The sequence below is a fragment of the Dermacentor albipictus genome, chromosome 3 (genome assembly GCF_038994185.2).
Source record: "Dermacentor albipictus isolate Rhodes 1998 colony chromosome 3, USDA_Dalb.pri_finalv2, whole genome shotgun sequence".
NCBI classification, from domain to species: domain Eukaryota; kingdom Metazoa; phylum Arthropoda; class Arachnida; order Ixodida; family Ixodidae; genus Dermacentor; species Dermacentor albipictus.
Window position 1 is genome coordinate 19,847,025 of NC_091823.1, and position 24,591 is coordinate 19,871,615.

The 24,591-nt window shown below is 50.9% G+C and overlaps 1 protein-coding gene and 1 pseudogene across 3 annotated transcripts in view; one reads left to right on the forward strand and one right to left on the reverse strand.

Annotated features, from left to right (window-relative positions):
* Nucleotides 1-24,591, reverse strand: part of LOC139057285 (scavenger receptor class B member 1-like) — a 110,403-nt gene that overhangs the window by 38,947 nt on the left and 46,865 nt on the right. The window contains exon 1 of one of the 3 annotated variants that reach the window (XM_070535206.1): nucleotides 5,127-5,679. The exons of 1 other annotated variant lie outside the window; for it this stretch is intronic. The gene's annotated coding sequence lies outside the window, so the exon portion shown is untranslated. Of the gene's footprint in view, nucleotides 1-5,126; nucleotides 5,680-24,591 lie in introns of those variants that run through there. One more of the 3 variants, XM_070535205.1, reaches the window with a different exon arrangement.
* Nucleotides 15,932-16,090, forward strand: LOC139058329 (U2 spliceosomal RNA; annotated as a pseudogene).

The following is a 24,591-nucleotide window of genomic DNA, read 5'->3' on the forward strand; positions in this document are numbered from 1 at the left end:
CCCAGTGCTCAGACATCTTTATAGTATACAAGCTTGCGTGCTCTTTGATTCTGAACATCAGAGGCTCAATATCAATGTCTCCACTACTGCCGCACTTCTAATGCGCTAAAGAGTACAGATTAGCTACAAAAGGAGTATTGATATGCCTTTTCTTGCGGGTGTGCGTGTTTTATATTTAGCTCCATTTTAGAACGTTGTTGCACTCCTCGGTGGTGTGCGTTCACTCTACTCGTATCCGAGTAGGGTGAGTCGTGCTTTATCGGAGGGCTCGGGAACCCTCGGAAATGAAATTAAGTGGGCAATTTGCCGTTACTCTCGCAAGAGGGTCGCTACTGCCTTTGCTCTGTGTATCATTCGTAATTAAAGACATCCATGCACTTTGTTGTTCGTCATTGTCGTCGTCGTTGTTGTGTTTGTTGCATCAAAAACGATCCGATGTAAGCTTCCCACCGCAAATGCCGCGCTTCACGAGCACCGGCATTGAATGCAACGCATTCGACGCCCTAGCGGCGGAGCATACAAACACTCCGATATTGCAGCAAAAATATAGCAGGGCGCGCATCCTCGCAAGTCCGATAAGCTTCTTCCTCGAAAACGATCTCGGGCCCCGTCGTTATCGTGCGGGTTATCGCCTTTCTTTGTCGAACACCAAAAACAAGTGATTACATAAGTCCACGCGACACAACGAAACGAGGAATACACCCACCGATATTGCTGTTTGTTTTGGCGCTCTTTAGCGCGAAGCATTCTTTGCCTCATTCTTCTCACTTTACGGTAGGTAGGTAGGTTCCTGTCTCGCCTCGCAATAATGAAAAGAAAATCTGTAACCGAGAGTGGAATCGCAACTCTGCAGTGGAGCGCACCAGCCCGGTGTTTTAACCACTAGGCCAGGATCGCACGCATATTTCTTTCGCTCCAAAAGCAGCCAGCTCTTTTGAAACACTCGGCGCGGCGTGCGCCGCGTGCCACTCTCTCGTCTTTCTTGCGACAGATCGTGCTTTGAGGCACCGTGTCAGTTTCCACTATCTCCGGGACCGGCACACAATCCTCAGCAGTTTCTACGTAGCAGCTTAGGCTACGTAGAAACTCTGCGACGTTGTACTAACTTCATGATCGCCCAAGTTAGCCACGTTTCAGCATTTATTCGCCTGAGTTCATTTGCCATTGTCGTTTTACCATATACCACATGACATAGCCATATGTGGGTATGATCTTATAACGCGTAGTCGCTGATGACATCATAATGCGTGTTTTTCTCGCTTACTCTCGTCCACTACCCACGCAGAATCCAAGAATCGTCGTGTCGTAAGCTCGCGTCGAACGGCTGGCACAGGCCTTTGCTGCCATACGATAGTATTCGACGTGCTCGTCGCCGTACTGCTGTCGTCACAGACTCGTACGCTCGCAGCCTGCACGCACAACCGCTCAATTTGAACAAAAACGGTTTTTCTGGTAACGGTTTGCGGAACCCCAAACAATGCTTGATAGCCGGATACCTGCAAAATGCTGCGCATAACATCGATTCCCACAGTGCATGGAATCTGCACATCCTTTTTTTTATTTTCACAGTTTATCGACCCAATCGTTATACCCCTCCCCAATGACTTGTGCATAGTAAGATAAAAATTTGTAACTATTAATGAAACGCCATACGTTCGAATCCAAGTTTCTGAGCGCACGCACTATATATCTGTTGCATATCCAAGGTTCTCTATTTGGCAGGGTGACGAAATTGGTTTAGTTGTGATGGCGGCAGCCGATCTTCGTCATTCTTGAGGCGTATAGCACTTCGCAAAAAAAGAAAGTGTACAACCAAAGCAAACAAGTTCAGCAGGGGCCCGAAATGTTGCCTCCGCATTCTCTCCACGGGCAAGCACGGACACGATGACGAGCAATAGTTCGAAAAACCCGAAGGAACAAGGGTGGGGAATGTTGCTGGACGTACTCCAATGCCGTTCTCGAACGATACTGCGTGGCCTTTCCCGATCTCTTACGGGCATCTTTCCAGAAAGGAAACAGATGAGCGTGAGGCGCAAAATAACGACGGGAATGAAGTATGCCATCAAGAGCAGCTTAGGAGAGCATGCCTGCATAAATCCACGCTCTTCGCGCCCGACTGCGTTCTCGACGACCGCCGAGCATGCACTTGTAGCCGAGTTGTTCGTGCGAGATTTGGAGCCAACGCCTATTGTTTCCGTGCGTTTCTTGTGACGCCATGTCGACTGCACACGCGCGCACTTGGCGAGCCCCGGCCGCCTCACGAGGCCGTAACATCGCGGCGCATTGCGGGAAGTGACTACAGAACGACGCAATTGCAATGTCCGACATTAAGCATAGGGAGAGTGAAGTCAGAAGGAACCAACAGGAGAGCAAATGAAACGATATCAGTCTCAATAGTTGGCTGCCAGACCACATCATGAATTATGTTAGATATCTAAGCCAGCTTAACTAGTGTGTTCTTTTAGCCCGGCGGCCCGCCGAGGAAGCCTCGCATTCCAAAGCACGGAACGTTTACTAGGTGGCCTGACGCCCTAAACGTGTTGTATTACTCGTAGCTGTACGTTGTTTGTCACCAGAAAGTCTATTCATACTCCTTTGAACTCCAAAAGTTCAGAAGAGCACGGGCAAAATAATTAGCTGTGGATCAAGCTGGTGCGAAATACACGCACACGTTCTCTCACTCCCACACTATCTCTTCTCTCTCTCTCTTTGCATGCGCGCGCATGAAGAGGGACAGCCGCATTCGGCACACGGATGGGATGTGGTAGGCAGTTTCACGGGCTCAAGTTGCAGAACCTGAAAACAATCTATAGTTATCCTGTTGGGAACAATTGCTCGACCCCTCTGTTTGTTGTGTATAACTTTATAGTTTTTAGCTCATTATAATATACCGATCTGGCTAATTAGTACTGGTTAGTTACTCCGTTATGCGAAATTATTGTTTTAAGAATGCTGACGACTATAGTATACACGACAGCCAGGAACACGCAGTTGGTTCCATTTCCGAAGTTCTCCTCTTATTTTTTTATTTTGTAAATGCTTGCCCGCATTCAGTTGATCTTTTCAATGTTGAAGTAATGTACAATTTTGAAGCACCCGTCTGCAGCATGAACAGAAAGAAAAACAACTCCGATTCTGTCGGTTGGTTTGGTCGCGCCTGTTCTTCTAACCGAGAGGAGAAATAATTACGTTTGATTAAGCGGATGGCCTTATTGGCCTAAGCAGGGGGTAGGCAACGAATTCCGTCCAGGCGGCCGGAGCCCTTCCAGACGAAATCATTTATGCGCTAGCACGCGCATTCAAATAGGAGCCCCAACGATAAGGCTTCTTTTCAAAACTTCAAAAGTTTCGAAGGGTGTCCAGCATGGCCCATTAGCGAAATGCCCCGGTGACAGACGAGTATTACGTATGTGATGAATACCACAGTGAAAGCTGCGCTGAACAGACGCAGGAACCCCTGTTTAAATCCCTGCTGAAGCAGACCGTATCTAAGGTGAAAACTGTACAGTCCTGCCATATACTTATGCGATAGCCTGCACATTTGCACACCTGCCATCGGACGAAAATATTTTGCAGTGATGCGCAGAGGGCACAGACAGATTGGGTTTTGGTGAAGATGAGCATTAACGAGGATGCCATAGGTCCCGTTTAAAACATATGGTGCGTCGTCGTTCTTGGTATACTTCTGCTGCACACCGCCATGAGTTCCTGGTTAACAATTGTAGAACAAAGACCGTCACTAGAGCCAATTTTCGGCAAAGGGACTTGCCTTCGTCAAGACAGTTGCTCTCACGAATACAAGTCCCCTTGTCTAAACATTGGCTCCAGCCCGAGGCATCCAATTGCCTCGACCACTGTTCATCGCTTCAAGCGTTCATTTTCCTGTGAACTATCTTGTTTGCTATTAGTAAATGTAAGATAATAATAATAAATTCTGTGGTATTACGTGCCAAATTCACAATGTGATTACGAGGCACGCCGTAGTAGAGGATTAATTTCGACCAGCTGGGGTTCCTTAATGTGCGCCCAGTGCACGGTACACGGGCGTTATTGCATTTCGCCCCCACGTTCGCCGCAGTCGGGATTTTATTCCCCTACCTCGTGCTTAGCAACATAACGCCACTAAACAACTACGTCAGGGGCATGCAAGATGTGCACGTTATCACGCGTAATATTTATGCACTGATCTATGACGCATTCATCCTTCTTAAAGGACAGCTGCATAAATGAGCGAAATGAAGTGGCCATAAAAGAGTGCATTGCTCAATACACTGAAATAAGTTCTTCGACTTATTGCAAAATGCTGTGTTCTGCCTTTATCTGTTTGATCTCGAATAGTGAGACCTATAATTTGTACAGTTTTCCTGCACATGCAGTTGCTTACAGATTATACTGCAAGGCTCTTTACTCAAGCTGCTGCAAGAAAGCCTTTTTTTCTTTTTTAAGCACTTTTCTCTCCCTGGTGAGCCGGGTGACATGTGAACTGCAGATGCTACATGGCTTTCACTGTCGGTGTTTGAAGGCCGCGTTCAGCTGTGTGTTTCGTGAAAGTGTACTATGGCGTGGCGCGCAATGCTCCCTTCACGGTAGACAAGCGGTAGCAAAGTAAAATTGACTTCATAGCGGTAGCACAGAAACTCGACACAGTTACGTTTCTAATCAAGAAAAACGAAAAAAAAGGACCACACAAGAAACACACATATACAACGTCGTAAATCACCTCCCTATGCGGCAGAAATACAATTTCATTTCGTTATTTGGGTCTTCCTGCTCCCGACAGGTGCTAGACAGGACCCAGTTTCATGCGTTTGCGACCAGTATGGAATTTCGGAGCGGGGCATTTAACCGACAAAATCACTCGTGTTATTCCGAAGCACCGCTGCACATGTCACTCGCGCTCTGGCAGATTCTAATTGCCCTTCGGTTACACCACTAATTACTTCGTAGCACAGGCCATCGCTGGGCCACCCTAACGCATTGACGAAACAAAGTTCTCAGCCCGCGCGCGCTACGGCGGCGCGTTAACAACGATGCGGAAAGCATTCACCCGCGCTTCATCTGGCGCAGACCAAACAACGTCTGTCACCTCGCCAAGCACGCGAGCGCGCTGGCAGCATGCCTCTCACCTCTGCGATTCCTGGAGCACTTTCCGAGCGACGTTTCGTCTCACCCAAGGACGCCCCCGCGGCTGACAACGCAACAGAGCGGGGACCCCTCTCGCAATGTCCGAAAAAAGAAATCGAAGGCTCGGGGGTACCTCGGGCGGACCCCTGCTCTCCGACGCAAGGCGCGCTTCCCTCTCCGGCACCCCGGAGAAGCAGAGGCAAGCGAGCACTCCCAGCCCAGGACCCGTCCAACCCGGCCCAGCACAGAGGCGCGCGCAGAGACTCTAGGGCCCGGCCGGCGGCGCTCCGTGGGCCTCGTTCCTTGGGAAGGGACACAGAACAGCGCGGACCGCTGTCAAGACGATGGAGGGGGGCGGGTACCCTTGAGCTCATCGCCTGCCTCCTCGCCCCGTGGCGTGGTGCGCAAGCCGCCAGCGCGCGACGGAAAGCGCTGTAACGCGACACTTCCGCCCGTTCGACGCCCGTCGCTGTTGCTTCAGGCCAGCGATGCTCTCGTGCCGTTGGCCAGTCGGTGTGCTGTGCCGGCGGTTTGTGTTGCCTTCCTTTCTCCCTTTGCACAGCTTGACTTTCATCCGCGCGGCAAAGCGTGTTCGTAGCACCCGTACGTGTATGTATATATATATGCGCGAGCGTTCCCTGCTCATCTGCACTAAGAGCGGATGCGCTCGTCCTTACTCCCACAGTGGTTGTGTGCGTCGGAGTTCCATTCGCTCATTTACCGCTTCATGCGCGAGTTCGACTTGAGTTACGTCTTTCGCCCACTTTTCTTTCAATTTCTGTCCCCCCCTCCCGAGACCCGCCGCCGTCTCGAACCTTTCAGACTCGAAGACAGGGAAGGGGCGGCCATAGCGGGGCTGCCGTTTAGCGGAGTCACTGACACCAATCAAGAGTACGCGCGACTGGAGAGAACGATACAAGAAGTTTGTCTTGTCCCTCCCGGCATCGCTGTCTGTCGTTCGCCGCAGGAAGGGCAGCGGTCGCGTGTGGTTTTTCTCCCGACTTCTGGATCCTTCTGATTTGCGCTGTCGGTTCGGGCGCAGCTAGTGGGGGGGGGGGGGGGGGGGGGGCGATGTGGATAATGTCTGCAAGGGCCTTGATGACCCGCCGTGCAAACTGCGTTGTTTATTTTAATCAATGGTAATCTTTCTGTAGACTGCATTACTTGCGCAAACTTTGCCTGAATGATAGTTGCAGTTACTATATAGCGCCTACCGTGCATCAGCTGCACTTGCATACGTTCCCAATGGCGAGTCAGGCACATGAGCAGTTGTCACCTTGCACTGGTGGTAGCTGTGCGTACGCATCGAATTTTAACAGAACTCTATATAGTTCTGTCACAATTCAATGTGTATAGTCTTTGGTGCCGTTACCAGATCCTCAAGCCAAATGAGGGTGTGCATCTATTAAAACAAGAATATTCAGCACATTAGCACGCGGATATAGAATGTAGTGGTAGCTGAAAAGTGATAGCGATTTGATTCAAAGATTTATCTAAAACAAGGGAAGGCATGCACAGGAATACAAAGTGACGTAAGTTATTAATGTTCCGCCTACTAAATGTTACCAGCCGATGACAGAGAGCGCATCCCGGTACAAAATGCGCTTGCTGCAGCAACGTAAGAAGCAGTCGTCAAGACTCGAAGGCACTGAGACACAAGCTGTCTCCCAGAAGGTGAACAGAATAGAAAGCGCATGAAACGTGCGCTAAAGTTACGGAAGTGGCGAGTGCCTCTGGCAGTTGCTACGCCAATATCTGATCGAAATTTACGAGTGCCTATATTTTACGATCACGCGGTTTTTGCTTACGTTCACGTGTAGCAGCGAGCTCCGTCATGTTGACCTAGCGACGGAAGCTGCCCGTGGTCGGTCAACTATGACAGACCGATAAGGCTCGTCGTGGCGTTCAATTTCTGGCACCCCCGAGCGAGATAGCTCGCCAGAGGTCAGCCAACACGCCACCGAGATAACGTGGGATGCATCTTTCGCGAAGTGCACTTTTGGATCGCCCTGTAGGCTCTTCCCTGTTCACTGGTGTTTAATGTCCCGCGTAAACAAACATCTGTGTGACTGTCCAAGAGTAGATGAACTCCGAGACCAGGCGCCTTCGTCTTTGCACTCCACCGGACATCGCAAATGCGCTGGGTGCAAATTTTTTTGAGTGACACACTACTCTCTAAACGCATATGTCACACACATGGTGCTCGAACGAAGTGCCGTTAACACCAACATGTATGATACAAATGCGCATATGAAAGCACAAATAATGGCCCATGGAAATCCAAAATCAAGAATGGGGGTGACAGATGGAGTAGCACATTGTGGTATTAAGGCTATAAACAGCGATAAAGTGCCTCAGAAAGGCTGGCCATCGTTTCGATAGGAGGAACTATCTTCGTCAAAGGCGGCCTCGTCATCCTCGGCATGTTAGTTATAACGGGTTAGTTGAGTGACGTAACGTGCAGTTGTTGTCGGTGGCGGCTGGCTGTAATAATGGCCCATGTAAGCGTCCTTCATAGACAACTTGAATGTACAGTGTAAGCACAGACGTACTGATGTTCTTCGACAGTCGATAGAGAGGCTAGTTACTTCATTGAATTCAAGTGTGAAGAATACAGCAGAAGGCGTTTTATTTCCGGAACCGCGGCGTTATCTCCCTACATAAACACAAAAAACTATTTTTGAAGACTGAGTAAGAACTTTAAGAAACCATCCGCGTATACTTAGGCGAAGTACCCGTCCTTGATGTCCCCACGTATTGATGTTAACTTTACTGAAACTGCTAGGACCCTTCATTTCTCCATTTTCTTCCTCCGGATTTCAGTTCTCTTAGCACTATGACTACCGGAAGCTTAATGTGCGTTAATACTCTCATTTTCTTTTCTATAACGGTTCAAGCTTTCCCCACTCATGCTCCTTGTTTCCCTGATGACTGTGGCGCGTAATGTAAGCAAAAAGAAAGCACCGGCTATCCACGCTGAGTGGAGATTTAAACCAACGCGTATACCCTTCACCAGCTATCTGTTCACTCTGTCCTGCGCGCGTCGCCTTCGTCAACTGCGCGGTCGACTTGTAAACGGCCTGTCGACACCACGTAAACTGCGCCCGCCTTCATTCCGACAGGTTGCGGGCTTTCAAAGCTGTGCACGCACGGGATACATTGTTCGCTCCTTCCGGACATCATTCGGGAGACGAGGCTTCACGGTTACTTTTTCGATCTTTCACTCAATTCTATGCTACAGGGCAAACTGGTATCGATAGAAAACCAAGTGGCAGTTTGGCTGACAAGCGAACCTGAGCCAGAGAGAGAGAAAGAGAGAGAGAGATGTTTTAAAACGTTGGGAATTATTTCATTTGAATAAGCCAGCTGTTCCAAACTTAAGACAAGGAAAATGTGTGGAGCTTCTCGGCCTTTTGGCTAAGATCAAAGTGTAGTCAATGCAGCTGGCTTGCCCGGCCTTTGACACACTCATCTTTGTAGAGGCGCCCGGCTACCTGCTCCGGTTATAGCAAGGTCTTTCCCCTATCCCAGCCCTATCTTTCCAGGCCCTTGGCTCCCTGCTGCACTGCCTCCAGGACAGCCCGCGTGCTGCCACCTGGTGGCCCCTGGACGACCCACACCGGCCCGCTTCCTGGTCCTGCCGCTGCCTGGCGCTGCCTGCCGCCCCTCGGAGACTCCTGCCCTGCTCGGCCTGACCACTGCTTGGTGCTGCCTGCCTGCGGGGTGCCTGCTGGTCCTGCCGTCTCGACTGGTGCTGTGCTGGGGCACAACCGGCTGGCCCCTGCCTTCGCCATCGTCTGTCATGGGCCTGGCCCACTAGCTGCCACCCCTGGTGGCCCCCTAGCCTCCGGACCTGGCCTCCTTTGAGGAGAGCCGCCGGGTCCGGAAGGTAAGACCATCCAATGGACTCTGGGGGCCACGGCCGCACGGCCCATGACATCTCTGAAGACGATGGCGACCCCATCACCCCTGGGCAGGAACGCCAGCCGGCCCGTGAGGATGGCACCCTCACGGTGTTCTTTCCCGTGCCCCAAACGGTCCGGTGCTGCGAAGAGGGCTGCCGAGCTGCCTATGCCGCGGCCAAATGGACAGCGCGGCGGCAGTCCCTCCAGCGGCACCTGGAACTCGAACACGGCACCAGGATCCGGCGCACCATCAACGTGTGCACCATCTGCGGCGAGACACTAGGGCTTCGACCAGCCTCTCACGCCTGCCTGGCTGCAGCCAACTTGACTGCCGCCCCCCCTGCTGCCCTGCCACACCAGTGTGGCAGTTGCCCAATGTCCTTCCCCACAAGGAGGGGCTTGGGCAACCACGAGCAGTGGCACAGGAGGGAGGCGGCACTGGCAGCCAGGCGTGATCTCGCCGCGGGTGCTGCCACTGGTGCGTCGGAGCAGGACAGCGACAGCACCCCCGCAGCAGAGCAGGACAGCACCGAGGGTCCCGCTGAGGACCCTCCTGGAACACCAGCAGTGGCAACCGGGCAGGCCGCCGACCAGGAGCCGTCTCCCGTGGAACCTCGGGGAACACCTGGACACAGCAGCGATGGCGAGACGGCCGAGGCACCTTCTCCGCGGACGCCAAACCAGTCAGGGCGGACCGCGGCCTCGGCCTCCCCTTCTCCAACGCCATCGCTGCCGTCCAACCGAGGCAGCCCGGGAGCACCAGTCTCCGAGGTTCACGAGCCGGCGGCCATGCAGGAGCTCTCCCCAGGCAGGGCAGAGGTGCAGGACCACGACGGAAGCAACCAGGACTTCGGGACCCAGGACGAACATGCTGGTACCACACGGCCAGAGGGCAGTGCGTGGACCTTAGCGGACGAAACGGCAGAGCTGCGGGCATTGAGCCGGTTGCCTGAGTCTGCTGGGGAGTGGGCACGGTTCGAAAACATCCTTGACCGTGCCATTGCAGCCGCAACCAAACACCTGCGGCTGCCAGTCGGGGACTCGCGCCAATCACGGAGGCGCGAGGTGAACCCCGACAACCCCCAGCAGATACAAACTCTATACAGAAGGAACCGGCGCCGGGCAGTGCGGTTAATCACTGAAGGCCCGTCCCAGCTCTGTCCGATCGACCCCCACGCACTGCAGGACCACTATTCGAACCTCTGGTCACCAACACCCGTGGATACCAGCATCCTGAGGTCAAGGCTTCCAGCCACCGAAGAACTGGACTTGTGCCCCTTTACACCGGAAGAAGTCGCAGCCAAGCTCCGTAAATGCGAGAGTACAGCTCCAGGGGAGGACCGCCTCACGTACCACCACTGGAGGCAGGTGGACCCTGAGGGCAGGTTCCTGGCGGCGGTATACAACGTATGCCTCCAATACCGCCGCACGCCCCTGAGCTGGAAGTCGACGAGGACTATCCTGATCTACAAGAAGGGCGACCGCGAGGACCCCACAAACTGGCGACCCATTGCCCTTGGTCGCACGATCGCCAAACTGTATGCCGGGTGTCTCACCACCCGGCTGCAGAGGTGGTTGGGCGACCATGCGGTACTGTCCAGGTGTCAGAAGGGCTTCCTGCCGCACGATGGGGTGTTTGAACACAACTTCGTGCTGCAGGGACGCCTGGATGATGCTAGGACAGGAGGTGGGGAGCTGTGCGTGGGGTTCCTCGATTTTGCCAACGCTTTCGGCTCGGTCGCCCATCAGGCCCTCGTCGACGCTGTCCGCGGCGCCGGCGCGGGGGAGGCCTTTGCTACCATCATTGAAGACCTCTACCGCGCCAACACCACCTGCGTCGTGGCAGCAGCTGGCATTACGGAGCCAATCACCATCGGAGCTGGGCTGAGACAGGGCTGTCCTCTGAGCGGCCTGCTTTTCAACCTGGTAGTGGACCCGGTCATCCGTGCAGTACAGGGAGGCGATAGGCAGCACAACATCCTTGCCTACGCCGATGATCTGACGCTGCTGGCCGCGGATCCCGCCACCCTGCAGAGCCGCTTGGACCGTGTAACAGCCCTGTCTGCCCGGCTCGGGCTGCGACTCAACGCCGCCAAGTGCCGGTCTCTACACCTGTCTGGTCGCCACCCCGTGGGTACACGGCCCACCTCTTTCACCGTGGGTGGCGACCCGATTCCGGCGCTTGGCGACTTCCAGGGGCACAAGTTCCTGGGCCGTCCAGTGGGGTTCAGGGTGCTACCGGACGAGACGACGGTCGACGAGGCCATCCACCTGGGCAGAAAGCTGCTCTCCTCTATGCTCGCCCCATGGCAGAGGCTGGATGCTATCAAAACATTTTTGTATCCAGCCCTCAACTTTGCCATGCGGGTGGGCCTTGCCAGCAAGGGAGAGTGGCAACGCCTGGACGAGGAGCTCCGCCCGCTCATCAAGAAGACCCTGTACGTGCCAGCCAGAGCTTCCAATGAATACTTGTACGGAAGCTCACAGGCTGGCAGTGCAGGGATCCCACTTGCGGCGGAGCTCAGCGACATCTGTCGGGTGGATGGAGCCTTCAAACTACTGACGTCGACCGACGTGGAGGTCCGGGAGCGTGCAGCAGGAGAGCTCGAGGGCGTAGTGTCAAGGCGGCTGAGACGACCCGCGAACACCGAGGACATGGAGGCCTACCTCTCAGGCGAGACGGAGGGCGACTTTCGGCAAACGTCCACACAGGTCCAGTCTGTGTGGACGGAGGCCCGCAAAGCCTCCCGTCGCCTCTCCGTCGCCTGGGAGCTGTTGGAGCATGGAGCCCGCATCAACTGCGGGGAGGCCTCTGTGTCAGCGAGGAACCGCCACAAGCTGGTCAAGACCATCCGGGCGCTCCTCTCCACCGAAAGGGACCAATCTCTGCAAGACAAACCGAACCAGGGCAAGGCGATGGTGTGTGTGGCGGCCGACCCGGCAAACACCCACTTCATGAGGTCCGGCCGCTACACCCATTTCATCGACTGGCGCTTCATTCATCGAGCCCGGCTAAATCTCCTCCCCCTCAACGCCACAAGACTCTGGGCACCCGCGGCGGACAAAAGATGCAGACGCTGCGGGTATGGGGAGGAGACACTGCCGCATGTACTTTGCCACTGCATGCGGCAGAGCCGGGCCATGACGGAGCGTCATAACACCATCGTCGCCAGAATAAAAAAGGCTGCTTTGGGTCGGTTTACAGTCATTGCGGAGAACCAGGTCGTAGGCAACACATCACTCAAGCCCGACCTGGTACTGGCCCGTGGAGAGGAGGCACTCATCCTGGACGTCTGCTGCCCTTTCGAGAACAGGCTGCAGGCGTTCCAGGACGCCCGGAAGGCTAAGGAGGAGAAGTACGCCCCTGTACAGCGTCATCTCCTCCGGCGGTTCCAGCGCGTGACGGTGGACGCGGTGGTCGTCGGCTGCCTTGGCAGCTGGGATGTGGGGAACGACCGGGTGATGCGCAGGCTGTGCAGTAGGTCATACCTACGGACTCTCAAACGCCTGTGCATCAGCGACACAATAAGCGCCTCTACAAAGATTTTTAGAGCCCATGTCGGCACCTCTTAGACGATCTTATGTTTTTAGAGAAGCGCCATTTTTGCACTGTTTTACACCTTTACAGTTTTAGTCTTTTATTACTAACACCACTAACTAGTTTTTTTAGCCATTTGTTTGCGTTTTTAGATTATACACCTTTTACCCGTTTTCCCCTTGGTTTTGTAACACGTATCTTTTGATGTATTGTAATTAGCATGAATAAAAAACTCTAGAAACAGGACACAACATGAGGCTAGTGTAATCTCAATACGCAAATTATCGTAATTTACATACTACGTTCACTATGGACGCTGCTATTATACTATGCATGATATGAAATTTGAACCACACGAACTATGTCCAGAGCGTGCACACCCTTCGCACTAAGTGAAAAATGCCACACGTTTTCCATACTGAGTATTATAGATGACAACATTTTCTTTAATTAGGAAGATAAAGAAATACAGAAAGAAATATTCGCATTTTCATGCGCATTATTATAAGGGTAATTTGGTCAATAGCGTTATGGATGCGGTACCGCCGTCCTTACGATTTTATATTTTGTAGACGACACTGCGCTGGAATAAATATTGTCACCAGCGACACAATCATTCTTCTGCCTTAACTGGGTTCACCTGTACGGCCACTCGCAGTAGGCACTGCATCATTCATTCTGCGCTGTATTTATACTGAAAAGGCGACGTTGCCTTGTCAATATCTTCAACATTTTGTTGAGGAGATTGACGTATAGGCGTGTAGAAACACGTTGAGAAAGCATCGGCGCGTCTTATGTATCTTACGACGGATATTACGCGTAAAATGACTTCGTGTATCATATCAGGCGGTCACTGGCCGCCTGACAACCCGCCACCGCAGTTCAGTGACTCCATAAGTTCAGTCGAGCAGCTGATCTCGAGCTCGCCGGGGGCGATACCGGCCGCGACGGCCGCATTCCGATGGGGGCGAAATGCAAAAACGCTCCTGTACCGTGCATTGGGTGCACGTTAAAGAATCCCAGGTGGTCAAAATTATTTCTCCACTCCACTACTGAGTCCTCCACTACTGCATGCCCAACTAATAAACAGATCGTTATTTTCGCTCGCAAAACGCCAGAATCTAGTTTTAAGCTAATCTAATTTAACACTAAGGGAAGACAAAATACTACAGCCAACGTTGAAAAACTTGCGCACGCTCATTCAAACCTGAACAGTTATTCCAGCTCGCTCCCTGATTTCGAACTTGAGCCGGACTCACTGGAAATCGCCATCTAGCCTGTTCCAGTATAGCGTTACGTAAACACTTAAAATAAGGCTGATCCCTGAAACCGAGCTAGAAGGCAAGGGTGCCGCGCATTCCATCTGCTCGAAAGCATGCCGACTGGCATACCGTATTACGTTCCAGCAATGTTGCTCGCGTTGCCCAAAGGCGAAGCAGCGAGTAGCGACGCTTTCTGCATGGGTTCTACAAACGTGGCAGTCGTTGACCTGTAGGGCCCCATTCCGTAACAATACTTTCATCTTTCCATTCTCCTTAGTTTGCCGATTGTCATCGGATCACACGAATCCACGCGCATGCGTTCACCCGCGCATGCGTTCACTGGAACGGTCCACCTAGATTGGGAGGGGGGGGGGTAATAAGAAATGCAAAAAAAAAAAGAGCTATTCCATTCTGTGAAGGTGGATGTGAACGTGGACCAGTGAAGCTGTTTAGCATATGACACAGAGGCGACACAGAATTTTGAACATAGGTAGGGACTCGTTTGCCGTAATGTTTATATACATTGGCGTGGACGACGGGATCGCCGCCCTGAGGAGCCGGAGGAACCTATACACGTGTGATGCTCCGGCGGAACCGCCACCTGGGGAGGGCGGAAGGAAAGGAAAGGAGATTCGCAAGCGCTTGGAACGCCGACAAAGGGTGGGTGGTGCGAACGTAGACATGACCAAGTTGGACAAGTATTGAAGTGAGGCAAGCTCACAGTAAAATTGATTATGAAGAACGACTGAAGAATATGGAATAAAGTAAGCGGGCTGAAAGAGTCTTCAGATGTTCGTACATGAAAAACATTGATTCACAGCGGAGGAAAAGAGCCAGGAAGCTAAAGGCCGGTCCACATGACGGACCAAGTCTGCGGGCCGATCGGTCACGTGATGCGACGTCACGGCCCGCCGCGGTCCGGTTCGGCGCAGAGCACATCCACACGGCGGACCGCCATAGCAGACGGCAGAGCAGACCAACCAGCTACACTAACGCTTTTTCGCCTTATCATTGTAATCAATCCAGCTCAAGTCTCACAAAGCCGGGAACTGCTCAACGAGGGATACGAAATAAAAAAAAAAAACCTCCTCGTCACTCCAAGAGGACATGTTGTTTAAAAAATATATCTGCTGCACGCACGTGTAGGCGGAACGCGAATGGCGGACATGAAACGACTGGCTTTTGCAATAGTGTACTAGAATAATATATACTTTTGCTGAGTCGAAAACTAGATTGGATTCGGCTAAAGGCACTGTTGCCGGACATCATTCGTTGGCTACGCCAAAATCGCTGCGGTTTGCATGCGGTCCGCCGCCAAAATTGAAGCGGGAAAAGCCTCGGCGATTTGTTGGACCGCGAGGGCCGCGGGCTTGCGCGGGCCAACGGCGGTCCGCACGAACTGGTGACGTCCTATCACGTGATGCGCGGACCGTGGTCCAAAGCAGCAATTTGGTCCGTCATGTGGATCGGTCTTTACCAGCAAGTGTGCGACCGCTATGGTGAGCAACATGCCAACAAAGAACGTCAAGCGGAAAGTCAGAGAGGCTGAGATAATCTCATGGGTGGCGGCAATAGAAAAGAAACCTGCTATGAGGAACTACTTAAGAGGAAAGACCGAAATCAGGAAAGAAACAATTTGTGATAACTCAAAGGGAAGCTCATTACATTTTGAAGCGAGATCAGGATGCCTTAGAACACACATTTATGAAGCGAGATATAAGGAATAACAAGGCATGGGCGTGGGAAACAATGGGGCACGTTTTATTCGAATGTGAAGATATCTGCCCAGCGGTGATTTAGGGATCACTCGCCTCCTTGAAGCTCTTGGGTTCAGTGAGAGCAAGGGGAAAGTAAACATGTCCGCAATAAATAATAGTAAAAGGGGATCGCAAGATTGGTGGAAGAAAAGTAGGGAAAGGACAAACAACGGAGGCGTACAAAAACAAAGTTCACAATAGAGGCTCAGAGACTTTGGTTATGGGAAATAATCGTGGGGTTCTTTTTCTGCTTTTTTAACATGGGTAGGGCATTAGGCAATATAATAACAAAAGCTTGGTGGCGCAAACCCACCGCCTCGTTCGAAAAGGGTCGCCCTAATATCCATCCATCCGTCCAACCATGGCCGGTGCGGGTCAAAGTGTAGAATTCGGGCCCAAGATATTAAACTTATTTTTGCAAGTTGGTGGAGTGCTTGAAGCTTGCTTCACCCCTGCCGCGGGTCGGCCCGGTATTGCACTCTGTTCGGGATCGGCCCAGGGTTTTCGGTCTGTCGACATCGATCCGTCGGAAGCTAGCCATATACAGCTTCGCTATAAAAAAATCTGGTCGAAAAAACCCTTCCAAAATACAACCTCTATAGACTTGTAGAACTACCGAGACGTCGGATGAACTACCACGAAAGACGTTGCTGCATAATTTTTCCTGCTACTTTGCTTATGGTCGCAAACAATAAAACAGCCGTGATTGGACGGACAACGTAAGCACAGTACCTACTGCAAGATATAAATTATTTACCAGCTCACTGTTTATATTTCTAACACCGAGCGTTAAGGTCGTGGGTTCAGTCGCGGCCGCGGAAGCTGCATTCCGAAGGGGTTTGAGAGCAAAATCACTCGCGCACTGTGCGTTGAGTGCACGTTGGTGAACTCCTGGTGGTCAAAATCAATCCGGAGATAATACTGCGTGCCTCATAATTAAATCGTGATGTTGGCACGTAAAACCTACCATTTCTTTGTCCGTGGTCCTCCCCCCCCCTTTTTTTGTAATATATTTTTTTATCCGGAAGTTTACTTGCCTGTGTTTTCGCCGGCAACCCTATTGAAGTGTGGAGTTTCTAGTTGGTCACGGATTTTAAAATATTTTGTCGTACTTGAACGTCCCGATTATAGTGCCCAAAACGTTCTCCGAGCTGCTTAGGTTCGATCTATCGTTTATTTAGGATGTAGTGTAACTTTTCTTTGTCACTAACCAACTGTTTAAACTAGTAGAGGCACTGTCGAAATTCATAACGTCGCAAGAGCGGTGCAGAATCTCCAAGGAGGCGTCACCGCCGGTCTTTCTTGCATTTGCACATCTTAAAGCTAAAGGACCCTCCACTCAGATACTGTGAGCAGAGTGTCTGTAAGCCTCAAAATGTGCGAAAAAGAAATAAGAGCGAAATTTGCGGTATCCTAGAAAACGCGACATCTTTTTTTGTATTGGCCTGTGTCACTTCTAACATTTTCTGTCAGTTACATCGTTTTCTTGCTGTATCTGCGTAAGAAATATACTAGTGCTTAATTTTTTTCTTTTTCTATTATCTATTACGCATTTTGCAAGTGGTTTATCATGTTTGTATCATCGTTGTGGTATTTCGCTGGTAACAGAAATAAACACGAAATATTTTTTTTAATGAAACAGTTAATGATTGTTTGTACGAAATTTGTTTTGTTTTACGTGTACTGTACTGCCCCCGGCGTGCGCGGGTCAGGCACCTTTGTCAAGCACTCGGTGCGCTTTCTTGTGCCTACTGCCTTTTAAAGTTTTATGGTATTTTAGGGAATTAATAAAGTGAAGTTTAATATTCGAACAACGGGGTTTCAAAGCCTTAAGGCAGGACCAGCGTGTTGAGACTCGATCCGGCCGCTTGCTTGTTTATTCGCGTGACGAGGTCCCATCGCGGTCCTCCGCTTCCTCGACGTGTCCGCGACCTCCTGGCGCGCGCCGGTCGAACGCTCCCGGCCAGGGCCGTGTCGGAGGCGCACACAACAGGCGGCGTCCACGGCGACTCGCGCCGCTTAAACGCGTGCGAACACGCAGCTCGTGCCACGCGCGCACACGCAATTAATCATGCGACCGCGAGCCGCGACGCCGCGACGCACATGCACGAACCGCGAACAATCTCTGTGTTCTTTGGCGAGTGCCACTTACTCGCGTTGAAACTCGACGATCGCGACCGAGAATCGAGCACTCGGACCGGCACTTAAGGCTATATAGGTGTCTCGGTGCAATAACAGAAAACACTTTTGGTGAAGCGCAGGTAATAATTTTTAACGTGCTAGAGATGATGAAACTGAGCCGTCTAATATACGGGAAAACAGCTGCGGCCGAGTGAACACGATCGTTAAGTGGCACAAAGACGCCATCACGTCCTTCTGAATACAAGTTCAGGAGACGTTTATGAACGGCTCGTTCTCTGCACAAAGACAGAGCACACTCGACGGGTAGCCGTCGGGAAGGGCAATGCCGCTTCACTTAAGCCGGGTATGAAGAACGAAAGGATCGTGTTTGGAAAGGACGAAGCCCGCATATCCATTGTAGACAGATGCTAATGAATTTATTTGCACCCGTGTTCACAACTGCCCTATATATAAGAATTTTATAACTGGCGGATTTCGATCGCCACAAAGACAACGATGGTGCCGACGTACGGTAGACACTGCAAACAAGCCCCCTCCCCCCTCCCCCCCCTCCCCCCTCCCCCGCCCCTTCCTTTATTTCTCTAGTTTTCTTTTCTTCATCTTTATTTTTAATAACGACGCCAAACATAACGTCATGAAAACAACTTCATCGGCTGTTTCAGAGCACGCTCTACAAGTTTTCGAATAACCGCCGTGGCCATGGCGTTGCGCTGCTAAAACCTGAGGACGCGGGATCGAATCTCCGCCGTGGCGGCCCCATTTCGATGGAGGCGAAATGCGAAAAATTGAGGAGCTATTCCACTCTGAGAAAGTGGATGATTAGCGAATCTTTAGCACATCTCACAGGGTTAGACAAGGGTAAATGTATTTTTGTTCCCCATTTGGTAATGGCAGTGACGATAGTTCTGTGATTACTGTGATATACAACTGATTCGTTGGGTTACGTACAACCTAAGGCAGAATCTTAGTCAAATTTATACACCACCGTTGTTGAGCAGTTGAGTGACTTGGATTGGTATGGCACTTCAAACCAAACTTTTATAGCACAAACTGAGTAAACCATTTCTTGTCTGGTTTTGAAATGTCCACATTGAAGGCTCCAACGCTGATCACTTGGGTGCTGTCATTACGACTAACCCATGCAAAAGTGCGTGATCACAAACTTCTCCAGGCACACTAGGGCAGGCCTGGATATATATGCACAGTGGATATCACAATTCCATGTTTCATCTGTACGGCACAGACATCCATCGCCACAGTCGCTGGCATTGTCCTCTTGCGCCTCAAGAGGACAACTGTACATATATTTTGTAGCGATGAACCTTGCGGGACTATGAGTCATTGCATTTTTTGCTTGCTTCCGGGGATATGAGCCGTTGCTTCCGTGGGTGTGAGCCATTGATGTGGACAATTTTCAACATGCTGTTCTCTATGTTCTATGCGTGATTAGAAAGAACGTAAGCACTGTCCGCTTCACTTTGTTGAGTGCCTGTAGCATCTTCCTTAGGGAGCGATGAGCCATTGCGTTTTTGCCTTTTTACGGAGGTATTAATGATTAAGGGGGTATGAGCCATTGATGATGATAGTTTTTGTTGAAGCACACGAAATATACACGGAACCCTAGCCATATACAGCTTCGCTGCAAAACGCCCGTGTGCTGTGCATTGGGTGCACGTTAAAAAGCCCCAGCTGGTCAAAATTAATCTGAAGCCCCCACTACGGCGTGCCTCATAATCAGATCGTGGTTTTGTCTCCTAGCGCCTCTGAATATAATTTAACACTTCAATTGCAACTTATGTCCTAAAACGAATATTTAGAATTATGCTTAATTAGCGGCAATGAATTACCTAACTGCAGGCACTTCAAAAATAGTGTGAGGAACTCGAGGCGACTGCGAAGAATATACCATTGGTCTTGTTCGTCTAAGGTGTATCACTCTACATTAAATTTTGGTTCAAGGTGTACGAGTGAGACACCTGGTTTGCATGGTTGACATCTACACTACCTCCCTCGGCGATATACAGCACCTCATAAAAGTTTGCAAGATTTCATGAATTTTCGAAGACAGATAATATCTTCCCAGGGCGTCCCCATTCATCACCCAGCTTGGTTACTTAAGTGGATTTGGCATTGCGCTATTAAGCGTGAGATCGCGGAATAAAATTTCGGCCTCGGCGGCTGCATTCCGACGGGGGCGAAATGCAAAAACACCCGTGTCTCGAGCACTGGGTGCACGTTAAAGATCCCCAGGTAGTACAAATTAATCCGGAGCACCCCCCCCCCCCACCCTTTTCCCCTACGGCGTGCCTCATGATCAAATTGTAGTTTGGGCACATAAAACCCCAGAGAATTTTTTTAATCCCCATTCGCCGCCAATATGTACACTGGGGGGAGGGACACAGTCAGAGCCAGCACAGCGATCTAGCAGAGAGTGATGCGTGCAATAGTTTCCCACCAGAGACCGCGCCTGATACCCTTCCTTCAGACTTTATCTTTTTAGTCCAAAAGTATCACTTTCCGTTGGGACACACACGCCTTAATCCTTAGCTCCGTGTGTCCTGCTAGCTCCAATCCCCATAATATTTCTCTCGCGCATGAAGTATTTCTTTGAATATACGGGCTGCGGTAGGCCTTACACCTTCCGTTACCCGGGCTTGTGATGCAAAACCTGAAGACTCAGTGAACTGCTGAAAGTGTTCAGCTCCAACATCTACAGCGGACATTCAGCAGCTGTTGTGGTTCTGCTAACCATTGCATGCTATACGGACGGAGCAGGCAGACGCAGGCATAGGCTCATGGATGACAACTTTGCCAAGCCACTACTGTAATTTCTGTATGTGGAAGGTCTCCGCGCAGCTTTCACTTAGAGAAAGATCTATGCCGCAGGACAAGCTTCACGAAGGGGAAAAAAAAAAGTTGACATTATTTTTTTTTTGTATGTGGGTGAAATGAAACGGAGTACTTTTGATCAACGAAAAGGTCGAAGAACTTTTGTCCCCGGCTATAACACAAGTTTAAAAGACGCGTTTGCCAGCGAAGCTACAGAATACGTCATCGCAGAAGAGCAGTTTCTGTATTTTAATAAAACTTACTGTAATTATGTTACGAACAGCGGTTCGCTAGATTAGCGTGATGCCGAATGTGCAGCTGGCGCCGCCATTTTTCTTTTTGTCCTCTCATTTTTTTTATTTCTGGCTTGGTTAACGATGTGCTGCTGTTCACGCGGGAAAATATTCGCGCTAACGTCCTTTCTACAATGTGAAAAGTAATACGATGTAAAAATAGAAAACAAAGTGCACAGTGTTCCCATAACTCCAGATGTTTTTGTGCCACAACTGACACGCGTGTTCTAACGACGCCTTTCTCTGGCAACACAAACTCACAGAAACAGCGCAACTGCAGGCTTGGGAACGTTCAAACCGCGATACAGTCTGGAAGATATCAGAGAGCTAAAACCAGTCGCCCATCTCTACTTTTGTTCTTGTTTGTTTAAGGTGGCATTTTGGCGACATTTAATGTCAGATGAACATAACAAAGACTGGCACGAGAATTGCTTACTTAAATAAAAAAAATAAGAAAGATGCTTCGAGTTCGAGTTTTGCGGAGCGGATCCGAACGCCAGTTTGGTTATCCAGTCAGAACGCCACCGATTTAACCCGCGCAACAAATACACGCTGATACCTATGTCGCGCGACGTCGTGTACCAGCGGCCATAAATAAGAGTCGGCGCGAAACTGCACTCCGAGATGTTGACGCTCCGTGAGCTCATGCTAAGCTTCCGATTTTCGAAGAGGTCACGCCGCATATACGCACCACCCAGGAGCAACAGCAGCGGCAGCCATACATAGCTTCGAGGGATTTGCGTCTCGGGAGTCGGTCGCGTTGAAAGCTAGCAGACACGCATGCACTATCGGGAAATCCACCGGAAATATAAGCAGCCCCGAGACCCATCGACTCGCGGCTGAAAAGGGGATCCTGGGTGGACGGGATCGCACGCGGAGATTTCGAGAGCCATACACCTCGGAAGCCTCTCGTGGCAATACCGAGACGCGCGCGCACGCTTTTGGAAGCATTCGAGATGTTATTGTGAGCTGCGATCTTATCGGATACGTTTCGTCAGATTTAATTTTTTCCGGTTAGGTGCGTGCCTTTGTAAACCGACTTTTCTTCTGTTTCAACCGCAGCAGGCAGATAGGATACTGTAAAGACCTGTGTATTCGAATGCTACTACTGCCGTTAACATCCTTAGAATACTTGCCTCACTTCCCAGTATTATACCTACCCATATAATTGTATCTCTAAACGCTTTCCCGCCAAATTGGGTCACTTGATATCCGGCACTGGGTGTGGGCACGTATCATCACTAATTCCACGATCATAGAAGGTAAGAATGCTAATAGCAGCGAGAGTAACATCTCAGATTTTTTGTATAGTCAGCCATCAGCCACGCGTGTTGGCTAGACCCAGCAGCCACAGGTTGGCGTGTGATTTGCCTGTCAAGCGAGCGATCAAGATCCAAAGCCGGCGCATTTGCACAGGGGAGCTGTAATTATTAGTCGTGATGGTAGGCAATGCAAACCTGTCCACGTGTTTAAATCGTGGGCAGTTAACTGTGTTTAACAAAGCATCAGTAACCACATTTTTATCTAATTCAGTGCACATGTTGCAACTTGAGAATTGTGTATTTAACTACTTGAAACGAATCCTGAAGATGAACCAGTTACGTGATATGAGTCGTCAAACTTGCAGTAATATGCACTGCTGTTCTGTTTCCTTTTTAAAACAAAATGCGGCCGTTTGATGGATTGCAGAACAAAAGTAACTGAAACATCAACGCATTGCGTGACACTATTTTCCGAACGCTTGCCTAGATATCGTTCCGAGCAGAGATGCCTCGTCATATATGCCCTAAAGCAACGCTGTAACTAAGCGCATTTATAGCTTTAATTAGCCCTGCGCAGTACTGGCATACCGGTTTGAGTTAAAGAAGCTTAATTCGCACATTTGTTCGCAGCCCTTCACCACGGCGCCTTTTGCAGCTTAGGTGTTAGATTCGGGACGCTAGGCTCCAAGCAGTCAACATCGGTCTGGGCGCGCAACTCTGAAGCCGCGCCACGCAGCCCGCCATGCATGCAGGGAGGCTGGCGCGACTCAACGACCCTCGTCTGGGAGGGGACGAGAGGAAGCGTGTTTTTTCCGACGACGCCGCCGAGGTCTGCGAAAGGCGACACTTTTGGGGCACGCCGGCGAGCGTCTGATACGCTAGGAATTGTGGGACCCGCGTGAGAAATGCGCACGCGACTGCTTACTCAGACAACATCCCGCGGGAGCTGCAATGCCGCGTGACCGCAGAGATTGCGGAGAGCCAGATGGATGCCGGCAGTGCTTCCTTCGGCACGTCCTCTTCTCGGCGAATTCTTACGAAGACAGCGAATAGTGGACTGCATGCAGAGGGCTGACTCTGCGGAGAATTTAATGAGGGCGCGACAAGAAAACTTATTAAAAAAAGGCGGTAACCGCAAGCAAAAAGTTAGCAGTGAAGTGGTCACATCGTACACAAAGTTACTAACTTAATATTTGTTAGCTTTTCACGGGCGCAAGAGATAACGCAGGTGCATGGAGTTTAAATTAGCAATAGCTGTCGTCTGTCCTGTGGTCTATTATGCTGCCTGACGACATAGTCGTAGCACAATATTTTGATACACTGTAGTTTATTTCATCGTGTCGGATTAACATGTATATGCAACCTCACGTGACACACATACGTGCAGGCAGGATACAGCGAAAGAGAAAAGTCCTTCGCTTGGCAAAGTATGGATAATTTTACCATGAATTTTACCTGCTTTTGAAACAGTACAGCGGAGTGCGGGGGTACGGCTACTACACAAACTATTCGATGTATATGCACTATACTGTGGCACCAACTCAAAATCAGATATGATTCGGCGTTGCATTGACTTACCTACAACGTACCTAATACACAGCCCAAGAAGTTTAGTGCCTTCGGACGCCTTCAATTTCCTCGACACACCTTTCTATCAGTTAATATTGTATTGTAGCGGCAGCAGCATCGGCATCGGCACGAGAGTTGACGCGGACGCTCGCGTCTACACGAGGCTCGAGCGACTGGCGCGTTCCGGCGCGGGCTAGCGTTCCGAAGATCATTAAAAAGAATGCTACGCTAAGCGACGGAGTGTTGGTTTTTCCTCTCCTGCGAGAGCCCGACTTTACCGGTCTACGTGGTCGCCCGTCGCCACAGTTTGGTGACCCGGACGTGATATTGCCATACGCTCCTGTGGTAGAGACGACCATGGACCAGACCGACGCTACGAGAGCTCAAGGCCAGAACCCTTCCGAGGAACGCGGTGAGCCCTCCTGTTCCGCCATCGCTGTCCGCCTCCCACAGTACTGGGACCAGCATCCTTCGGCGTGGTTTCTTCAGGCCGAAGCGCAATTTCAAGTCGCTGGTATCCGCTCTCAAGCCTCGAAGTTCCATTACGCCGTCGCAGCACTCTCGCCCGCCGCCATTGACGAGGTAGCAGATTTGTTGAGCTCCCCATTGTCTGCCGCCGCCTATGACGATCTCAAGGCAGCACTGCTACAGCGCACAGCAGCTTCACAGCGTTCTCGCATCCAGCAGCTTCTGTCCGCTGAAGAACTCGGCGACCGACGCCCTAGTCAACTTCTTCGCCGAATGAGCCAGCTCCTCGGAAACAACGCGAGATCCATCGACGACACGCTGTTGCGCGAACTGTTTTTGCAACGACTCCCGGCTAACGTGCAGATGGTCCTGGCGACAGCCTCTACCATGGACCTTACCGGACTTGCCGCTTTGGCCGACAAAGTCATGGAAGTAGCCACCC